The sequence below is a fragment of the Mus caroli genome, chromosome 14 (genome assembly GCF_900094665.2).
Source record: "Mus caroli chromosome 14, CAROLI_EIJ_v1.1, whole genome shotgun sequence".
NCBI classification, from domain to species: domain Eukaryota; kingdom Metazoa; phylum Chordata; class Mammalia; order Rodentia; family Muridae; genus Mus; species Mus caroli.
The window spans coordinates 5,690,374-5,700,287 of NC_034583.1; the positions used below are offsets into that span (position 1 = coordinate 5,690,374).

Genomic DNA, 9,914 nt, shown 5'->3' on the forward strand with positions numbered 1-9,914 from the left:
CATCATTGGAAAGAGAGGCCCATTGGACTTGCAAACTTTATATGCCCCAATATAGGGGAATGCCAGGGCCAAAAGAATGGGAATGGGTGGGTAGGGAATTGGGGGGGCGCTATGGGGGACTTTTGGGATAGCATTGGAAATGTAACTGAGGAAAATATGTAATAAAAATATTAAAAATTAAAAAAAAAGTGAGGAGCCCCCAGACCCTGAATAGGGCTAGCAGCAATGAGGTGCAAGGGTGAAGGTGGAAGGACTCAGATGGAGGAAGAAGCCAGCATCACAAGCGTTTTTATTATTCTTCTGCGTACAGCAAAAAATTAAGAAGGAATCTTGATATGCTGAAAAAGTGATGAGTGACTTCAGCCTATCTGAAATTAAAGAAGGAGGCAGAGCATTTGAAAATGTGAGATGAGGGAAAATGGGGAGGATGAAGAAGCCAAGGGAAGTCAGGTAGTGGGGCAGTGGGGCAGTGGGGCAGTGGGGCAGTGGGGCAGTGGGGCAGTGGGTAACTTTACAGGCAGAAGGTGAAGGCAATGGGAATCGCTAAGAGACAATGAGGCTGAGAGGCTGAACCGAGACAGGAAGAACTCCTGTGAGAACAGGAGAGAGAGTCACATCTGAGAGCCATGAGGAAACAACAAGGGAGTCAGGGGTCAGGAAGGGAAAGGGAGGGAGTGAGGAGAGGGAGAGAGAGAGAGAGGGAGAGAGAGAGAGAGAGAGAGAGAGAGCGCTGAAAACAGTCCATATGATGTATGTATGTATGTATGTATGTATGTATGTGTTGTTACATCCTAATCACTAAAGTTTCTAAGTTTGAGAGAATGGGCAGCCATCATGTTGCATGCTAGAGTCAATTCAGAGAATCGCTTGCCATGATTATTGTCATTTGCTTCAGTCACTGGTGTTTGGCAATTTTTAAATGCATGTGTAGGTGTTTCACAGACACATGCTGCTGTTTTATCACCTATAACTTGACCTTAAACATACTCACACTGGCTTGTTACAGAAATCTCAAGTTGGCTTTTCTCATAGCTATGTTCTTAGGCCTGCATGCATGTATGTGCATGTAAGTGGAGCCAGAGGTCTATGTTGGGTGTAATTCTCTGTTGCTTTCTCCTTCATGTCTCTAGAAAGGATGTCTTCCTGGAGCTGAAGTTTCACAGACTGGCTGGTCCCTTTTGAGTCACAGGAATCCCATTGTCTCTGCTCCCCTAGAGATGTGGTTACAGATGTGTGCTGCTGTACTGGATACAGATGTGTGCTGCTGTACTGGCTTTTATGTGGGTACTGGGCATTGGAGTTCAGATCTTCATGCTTGGGCCTCAGGCACTTTACCAACTGAATCACTCTACCATTGCTGCAGCTCTGTTTTTCTGGCCTGCTGCACTCACTGTTCTTTCATAGAACCATCACTCTGAGCTACCATATTGTCCTGGTGGAATGCCAATCATGGGAATGTGTCACCTTCCAGATGACTCTCTACCATCTTCCCTAAGCCAAGTAAGGTCAGGAGGACTAGTAGAGGCAAGTGGACGTTCTGTAAATAATCTGCATTGTAAGCAGAAGCATCTGGGGGAGGAATGTTAGAGTTGGGATAATTGCATGGTGGATGCTGCCTGCAATGCCTGCTGCTGTTACATCCCAGGTCAGGTTCTTCATCTTTTTATTAAATTTTTAGATTGAATAGTTGCTTGTTACCCAACTGTGCATAATGCTATCTACCTGTTTAAGAAAATGGAAACACTGTTGGTGAATTTTGTGATATGATGCATAGGTATCTACATGATTAATTATACTTATGTGGAACTGTACCATTAACACTAATGGTGGCTACAGAGCTTCTTGGATGTGGCCCCTTATGTGCTCCACAGAAACTGGACCAATGTTTGCTTCTTGTAACTATAGTTCTAGAGCTTGGAACACAACCTGGCAGACAGCATATGCTCACTAAATGGGTAAGTCGCAGGCTCAGAGGGAAGCTTCATGGCTAGCGTTGCAGCCATCCAGAAATGAACACTTCTTTCATGTAAAACTCATCTGAGGAGAACAGCAAGCTTCTGTTATGGAGAGAGAGGCCTGTAGCCAAGACACTAAATAACTTTTCAAGTTCACAGGGGAAGAAAATGCCTGACATAGAAATGAAAATTTGCAGTTCCCAGGGCCATTCCCAACTCCTCTGCATAAACTAAAAAGAAACATTTGGGCTGTCTCTCTGCACTGTCGGTTTGTGGAAAGGAGATCCCACCTACCCGTTAAGCTCAGTACACACTAACTTCCTTGCTCACACATCTCAGGACTGCAGCTCAGAAGCGAAATTGATGGTTAGGTTGGTTTAGTATGATTCTAGAGAGAGGCAGTGGGGGAGACATACCCATCTAGTGAAAGAATTTCTTAATTCATCAGCACACAGAAGAAAGCATCAAAACTGATTTTTCCCAACTCCTTGGCAATTTGCCCAAAAGAATAAAAAAAAATGTGGCCACAAAACATAAGTAATAGACAATCATAGATATTTATTCTAATTGTCCAAACTTGGGTGCAACCAGGGTGTCTTTCAGTAGGTGACTACAAAACAAAACCCCAGCAATGAAATAATATTCAGGGTTGGCCAGATAATTCAATGCATAAACATACTTGCCACACAACCATGATAGTTTGAGTTAACTAATTAACCCATCAGGAGGAGAGAATTGACTCCTGAAAGAGGTCCTCTTACATTATATATGTGCCTTGGCGCATGTCCATTCCAGTTACACACACACACACACACACACACACACACAAGAACATTGCAGAGTACTTTTATGGCAGGGAAACTGGTCTATATGATCCCATATGGTAGATCCACACCATGATATACTTATTCCAACACTCAGAATACACACAATCACAAGTAATTCTGAAGCAAAACATGGGCTCTGAGTGATAATGATGTAGGCTCATCATCTGTAACAAGCCCTGGGCGTGTGCATGGGTGGTCTGGACATTCTGTTCAGTTGTACTGTGAACATAAACTTGTGCAAATGGTAAGCTCTATTGAAAGAGAAGAAATATTCTTCCAGTAGTCACAGGCCTTGTTCTGGAAATGCTTTGGTGAATGCTATGGCTTCCATGTTTAAAGAGTGCTACGCCCAGGTCGAGTCAACTGGACAAGCCGAGAGAGGCTTAAAAGTCACTCATGAGACAAAAGAGTTTCAAAGAAGCTCTCCTCCTGGAGTCTAGCGTTCCCTACCCATACAGTAATTTCTCATTCCCGTGTTCCATTCCCGCGTTAGTCTAGTGTATGGATCCACGTGCTCTCTTTCAGTATTTTCCTATTATAAGCACCTTTTAAAATTGAATTCTGACATGGCCTAAGCCTTCCACCAGTGTTCCAACAGTCCTAGAAATGTCCTTGAGCAAGATCATGGGCTTAGAATTCAGCAAGATTGTAAAAGCTAAGTCACTCCCTTACACAGGAATTTACCATCACTAAGGAAGAAGGAAGTTTCAGACCAAAGGAGAAACCAGAATAGATACTATAGCAGAGTTACACCCATACACACGTATTTACAATGGCCTAAGGGGAAGGTGGACTATACAAGAGACTAAAATAGGAACTATGGCAAGGACTCGAAGCCCTTGACCCTGGCTTCTAAGATTAGTGGAGCTTCTAATCTTAGGTGGAGCCCTTGTTGATCCCAGCTGTCATCAATGAATTTTATCCCAGGTGGTTCCCGTTAGACCTTTTGTGTTTGCATTCCTCTGTTTTATGAAGGTTTCCGGTTACCTCAATTGTACCTTGCGAATATGTCACCCAACTTCCTTATTGTCCTCTGCATAAAAACTCTGATGCTCGAGTTGCAAAATTACACTCAGATTCCACACATGAACTCTCCTGTGTGTCTGTTTGTCACTCATTCATCCATGCTTTGCCCACCCGCATCGAGAGACCCCATTGAGACCCCATTCCACGCAGACACAGGGACCCAGAGGGTCTGCGGCAAAAGAGTATACTCTCAGCCTAGGACACTGTTGGAAGGTGATGCAACCTTAAGTGGCTGGGTAGGTACTCATGAAGGAAAGGGAAGTCACTGGGGAAATCTCCTGAAGAGTCACTGTTCCCCAACAGTTTCTCATCTGTTTCCTGGTCACTGTGAGGTAAAAAGGTCTCTGCTCTGTGTTCTCAGTACACATAAAAAAGCTAGGACAATGTTCTTTTCTTCTTATACATGTGTGTTTGTGCATGTGTGTGTCTTGATGTGTATGTCTCTGGAGGTTGACAATAGGTGCATTTCTTAGTTGTTCTCCACTTTATATTTTCAGACAGGGCCATTCACTAAATATAGAGCTCACAATTTGACAATATTAGCTGGCCTGCTGGCTTCAGGGATCCACCTATCTTAGTGCCCCATCTAGGGATATGGATGCAGACTCTATGAGATTTATGTGGGCACCAGGGATCAGAAATAAGCTTTACCTGCTTGGACAACAAAAGCTTTACTGGTTGAACCATTTCCCTTTCCCCCAAAGATGAGAATCGGAGAAATGACCTTGCTAGGAAGCTAGGGTGGGGCCTTCGAGAAGAGACAATTCTGCACTGGTCTGAAGTCATGCCTTTGGCTGCTCCATTGATAGTTCTCTCTTGGCCAGGGACTAGAAGTACTTAGTGGCCCTGCTTTGTGTCTTTTGCTTTCATCTTTCTTCTCATTTCTCACAGGCTCCTAATGAACACAGATGCCTGGAAGCTATGTGTAATCAGAAACTTCACTGGTCTTTGAAAGTGCTCACCCAAACTCCAGTCCAGCTTGGGGAAGGAGAAGTGCATAGATTCCTTGTGGGGATATCTGGTTGAGCCAGACAAACTGACCAGCCCAGTATCCATTATCTCAGCCCACTGGCTTCCAGAGCCCCCTGACCCCCAGTAAAGGGCACTGCAACAATTCACTTGGGACCTATTCTTTAGGAGCTCTTCTTACTTTCTGCTACAAAGTCCTGCTTTAAGCTTTCTTCTATAACATTTTCTAAACCTCTCCCATTGTTTGTGAAATTCATTCTTTGAAACACTGGCTCCAAATGGCTTTAGTGGCTGTTGATTGTCCGATATTTTATTCTTCTGAGTGATGTTCACACGGCAAGAGAAGGTCACACTTAATCCCCATGTCCAGAGTATGATCCTCGATTGAAACTTTGATGTTGACTTGTTTCTTTGTTTATATAGATTTTCCCTATGTTCCCTGGGAGATTCTCAAATTCACAATTCTCCTAAGAATTCTGAATCAGTGTCCTCAGCACTAGGATTGCAAGTATGTACCATACGACTTGGCTCAAGGATCATGTGATCTGATGATACCATTTTCTCTTATAAAATGTATTTTTAACTCCAGGGGCATAGCATTTTGTTTCAAAACATTGTCACTTAACTAATTTGCATCTATCATTGGAACATCTCATCAGCACCAAAAAACACTGAAAAAAATTATCAATGCAATCTACAAGAAAATTTTTTTTCTGTGTATGAGTGTTTTGGCTGTATGGATGTCTGTGTACCATGTGCATGCCTGATGCCACGGAAGGTCAAAAAAGGGTGTAAAAATCTCTAGAACTGGCATTACAGATGGTGGTGAGTCTCCATGTGGGTTCTGGGAATTGAACCAGGATCCTGGGCAATAGCAATTAGTAATTTTAATGAATAAGCCCCCTCTCTAGTCCCAGTCTATTACATATTCATGATGACATTTCAGTTGAGGTCTTCAAACATGGACAAATTACTTCAGAGTTTATAAAAATACAAATGCTCAGACCTCCTCCCAAATCTTTGGATCAGAATTACTAGGGGATGTGGTATGGGATCTCATTTCCATGGTGACTCTGTTCTGCAAAGCTTAAGAGCTATCCAGACAAGGCAAATCTCTAACCATGTTGCTCCCCCCAGACTTAGCAGCAGTCATGGCTCCTGGTTCCTCTCTTCTGTACTCTTCCATCCTCAGCCTCTTTAGATTCACCCTCTACCCTCACCTGGTTAAAACTGGCACAGGGGAAATAAGTCTATCAATTGTTTCCAGCCCAGTGGTAATAGCAGGAATGCATAAACCTGTGTCTGGTTGGCCCACCAAACACACAGATGCCTCTGTAACCTCACCCTGATGATGTCCTTCCTCTCAGAGTTCACCATTCCAGTCCAGTCCATGGTGGCCCACCAGGCCAACTGCAGAAACAGTCCACTTGGTCTCCCTGGCTTGATATTTACCTATGATATAGCTTCCTCACACACCCAGGGGCTATTTTATTTATTTGTTTTAAACAGACCTAGGGGTATTTTTTAAAATTAAGAACACATTGAATTATAAACTAATTCACAGAGAATTGATACCCTTATTGTATAAATAAGGTAGTGCCATGCTGATACTTAAAAAGAATCCACTTCTCTTTTCATTTGGTTCTATAATTATGGCTTCTTAATAATCACATTGCATCACTCACCGTATCCATTCTCTTCCTCACTGAAGTTAGCTTTGTCTTGCTACTTGAATGCAGTGTTTTGTGTATCAGAGAGACCCTGTGATTTCCCTTTATCAGGAATAGTCAGCCTTTTCCCATTGGCATCCTGGCTGCTCCCCTACATGGAACTTCACATTAAGGCCACTTCCTTGACAAGACCCTTCCTGACCATGTTATTTCCATCACCATTGTGCTTTCTCACATTAACCATCTCTTTGTCTCCCCATGGTCCTTCTGCCGAGTCTGGTTGTTTTGTGTGTTCATTCTCCACCATGCATTGAGTGTGATTCCCCAGGAGCCATCTACCAACTCAGTTCATTTCTCTTGACAAGTTCTCCCATTGGCCTGGACCTTGTTGGTCTGGTTAGGCTGTCTGTCTGGTCATCTTCAGAGATCCACCTTCCTCTGCTTCTCCAGTGCTGAGATAATAAACATACACCACTGTGCCTCACTATTTTATGTGGGTTCTGACTAATAGTAGAACACTTGAGCTTCACCATTTACAGTTGTACACCCTCACCACCACATTATGTTTATTAGTTCTAGCTCATTTCATCCCTGTTTCTTCTGAAGGTCCAGCAAAAGGTCATAGAAGTAGGGCTTGCACTGAATGAGGTGTGCCTCCTGTTCTCTCCTGCAGCTGTCAGTCACCCTCTTCCCCGCCTCACTCCTCACTCCTTCCATGGTCCATGTACAATATTGCAGTGGTAAAAGGAATAGATGTGTGGTTTAAAATGGACTTCCCATCTCCACTGCTCACCTGTCCAGGGCTACTTCTGAGTACCTCACCTGGCAATACCAAGACCTACACTGAGTCTTTTACATGGTATTATATCTGGGAGGTAGCAGCTGGTAAGCTGGTGGCAGGCTGATTACGGTGGTGTAGGGTGCAGTGTATCCCTAACTGAAATATTGTGGCTATGGGCATGTTTTCTTGGTGCATGGTATTTCTGAAAGCAGCACCTTTCTCGGATAGCCCAAGCACCTGGTCAGAAGACAGAGCATCCCACATAGCACCACCTCTGTCGACTAACCATTTTCATAACGTACAACATGGGTCTCGCTACAGAATTGCAGTTCTCCTTTCAAGCCTTATGGTTGTGGTTACCAGAAAGTACACTAGTTTGAAGGTGGGATGGATGCTTTATAGGAAACAGTTATCCTGCTCATCAGAAGACAGGATCATTAACTGGGCTCTAATGTGAGCCAGTATATGCTCCACTAAGTCAGTCGTGTGGCATTCTTTCCTTAAGCATTAGACTTCATGGGTTTAGGACTCAATGGAGAAAGTGGGTAGATGTCTCTTAGTGTTATTTGTAAGAGGTCAGTCATTGGATACCATTGCCCTAGCCTATAATTGAACTCTGCTACTTTCCAGGATGTAAGGAACTCATTACATTATGCATAGGTTACATCTATAGTTTTATCTCTAGATATGTAAGACTCAGGTGACTGTTGAATCTTACAGGAATTACACTCCATTATTGATACAGTGCCTGGTAGAATTTGTGATCCTGATATGAACTGTTCTTGTGAGAACTGTACCTCCTTCGTTCTAAGATGGCATTTTGTAACTCCAAGTTGGCATTTTGTAAGGACGAGGCCATGTTCAGCTCGAGCACAAAGATTGTGAAGTCCAATGGTGAGTCTGGCACTGCTTAAGCTGAAGAACTCAGATCTCAAAGCGCAGCTGCAGGAACTCAACAGCACCATGGCCAAGGAAATTGAAGTTGGTGGTAGTCAGAAAGCTACAATAATTTTTGTACCAGTCCCTCAGCTTAAATCTTTCCACAAAATCCAAGCTAGTTCGTGAATTGGAGAAAAAGTTCAGTAGGAAGTGTGTAATCTTCATTGCTCAGAGGAGGATTCTGCCCAAGCCAAGCTGGAAAAGTTGCACGAAAAATAAGCAAAAGCACCCCAGAAGCAGCACCCTGACAGCAGGGCATGACGCCATCCTTGAGGACTTGGTGTTGATAAGAGGATCCCTGTGAAATTGGCTCATGAAAGTTCATTTAGACAAAGCACAGCAGAACAACGTGGAGCCCAAGGTGAAAACTTTTTCTGCTGTGTATAAGAAGCTCACAGGCAAGGATGTTAATTTTTAATTTCCAGAGTTTCAGTTTTAAAGAAAATGACTGAATAACGTGTCATTCATAGTAAAAAAAAATGTGATCCTCATTTATTTGTTTATCTATTTATTTATTTAGGAAACAGAAGATGCTTTTGTTCACAGGAAGACTGGTTTCAACTTGTGTGGAAGCAGAGGAGTGGCTTGCCTGTTACATGGAAATTAGATACAGATGGGGAAGTATATTCGAATGCACAACAGCCAAGGGACATGGAGCGAGCGAGGCCTGACTTAAGTCACTGTTGCTCACTTGCAAATCCATCCCTCATGTCCAGCAATGTGTGCTTTGCCTATGTGTTTTGCAAACCTAGCTCTGCTAGACTGCACATAGGGAGCACTAAGGGAGGTTGCAGGGTGGGAGAGAAAGCATTCTTTGCTTCCTGCTTGTTTCTTTTTTTTTTTTTTCTTCCTGTTTGTTTCTTTAAATCCCATGTATACTTCCTTCTGAAGAGGTAGCATATCTCTTCACCAGCAGGTCCATCTGGATTGCCTCTACAGCATTAGTTCTTACTAGTTTGAACTGCATTTCAGGATCTCCTGGGAACATTTGCTATGGATATCTGGTACCACATTCCAAAAGACTGCAATTAATTTGAACTGAGATGTGTTCTAGACATTGGCCGTTTAGACGAAACCCCTCATGATAAAGCCTAAAAAAATTGCTAGCTGAACATTTACAGACAAACTTGCCAACCCTTTTCTTGAAATCTATAGAAATGCATAGTCTCACTATGAATCTAAGGTGCGTGCATGCACACACAGAGAGACCAGAGGACAATCTTTGCATGCTGTTCTTCAGGCATTTATCCAGGGTCTTTCACTACTAAGCTAAGCTGACTGGACAGTGAGCCCTAGGGATCACCGCCTGTCTCTGCCTCTCTAGTGCTGAGACTAAAACTTGCACCACCAAGCCTGGCTTCCCTCTCATTTGTTCTGAAGATCAAACTCACTTCTTCACACTGTGCAGCAACACTCTGCCACCTGAGTTATATCTTCATTGCAAATGATTTTTATCTGACAGGCTAGGTAAGTACATATAAACCAAATATGCCTTTCAAGTTTGTTTGTGCATTATCTACCATAAGGAATGTTTTACATCTCTGGTATGTCTACTAAGTTTTTTAAGAGATGGACTTTCATTCTTCCCTTGACCTGGTGCTGGTGATAGATAATGTTTCCAGCGAAGCATACTACTTCAGTGGAGGGACAATTGGTTTCTTCAAAGAGTAAACTAAACACCATGGTTTTTGCTTCCTCTGCGATCTCTCTCTTCTCCCCTCTCCCTCTCCCTCTCCCTCTCCCTCTC

The 9,914-nt window shown here is 43.2% G+C and overlaps 1 protein-coding gene and 1 pseudogene across 25 annotated transcripts in view; one reads left to right on the forward strand and one right to left on the reverse strand.

Moving 5' to 3' along the window:
• Cadps (calcium dependent secretion activator) overlaps positions 1–9,914 on the reverse strand; it is a 442,533-nt gene that overhangs the window by 264,974 nt on the left and 167,645 nt on the right. The window lies entirely within an intron of this gene.
• LOC110309890 lies at positions 8,086–8,594 on the forward strand (annotated as a pseudogene).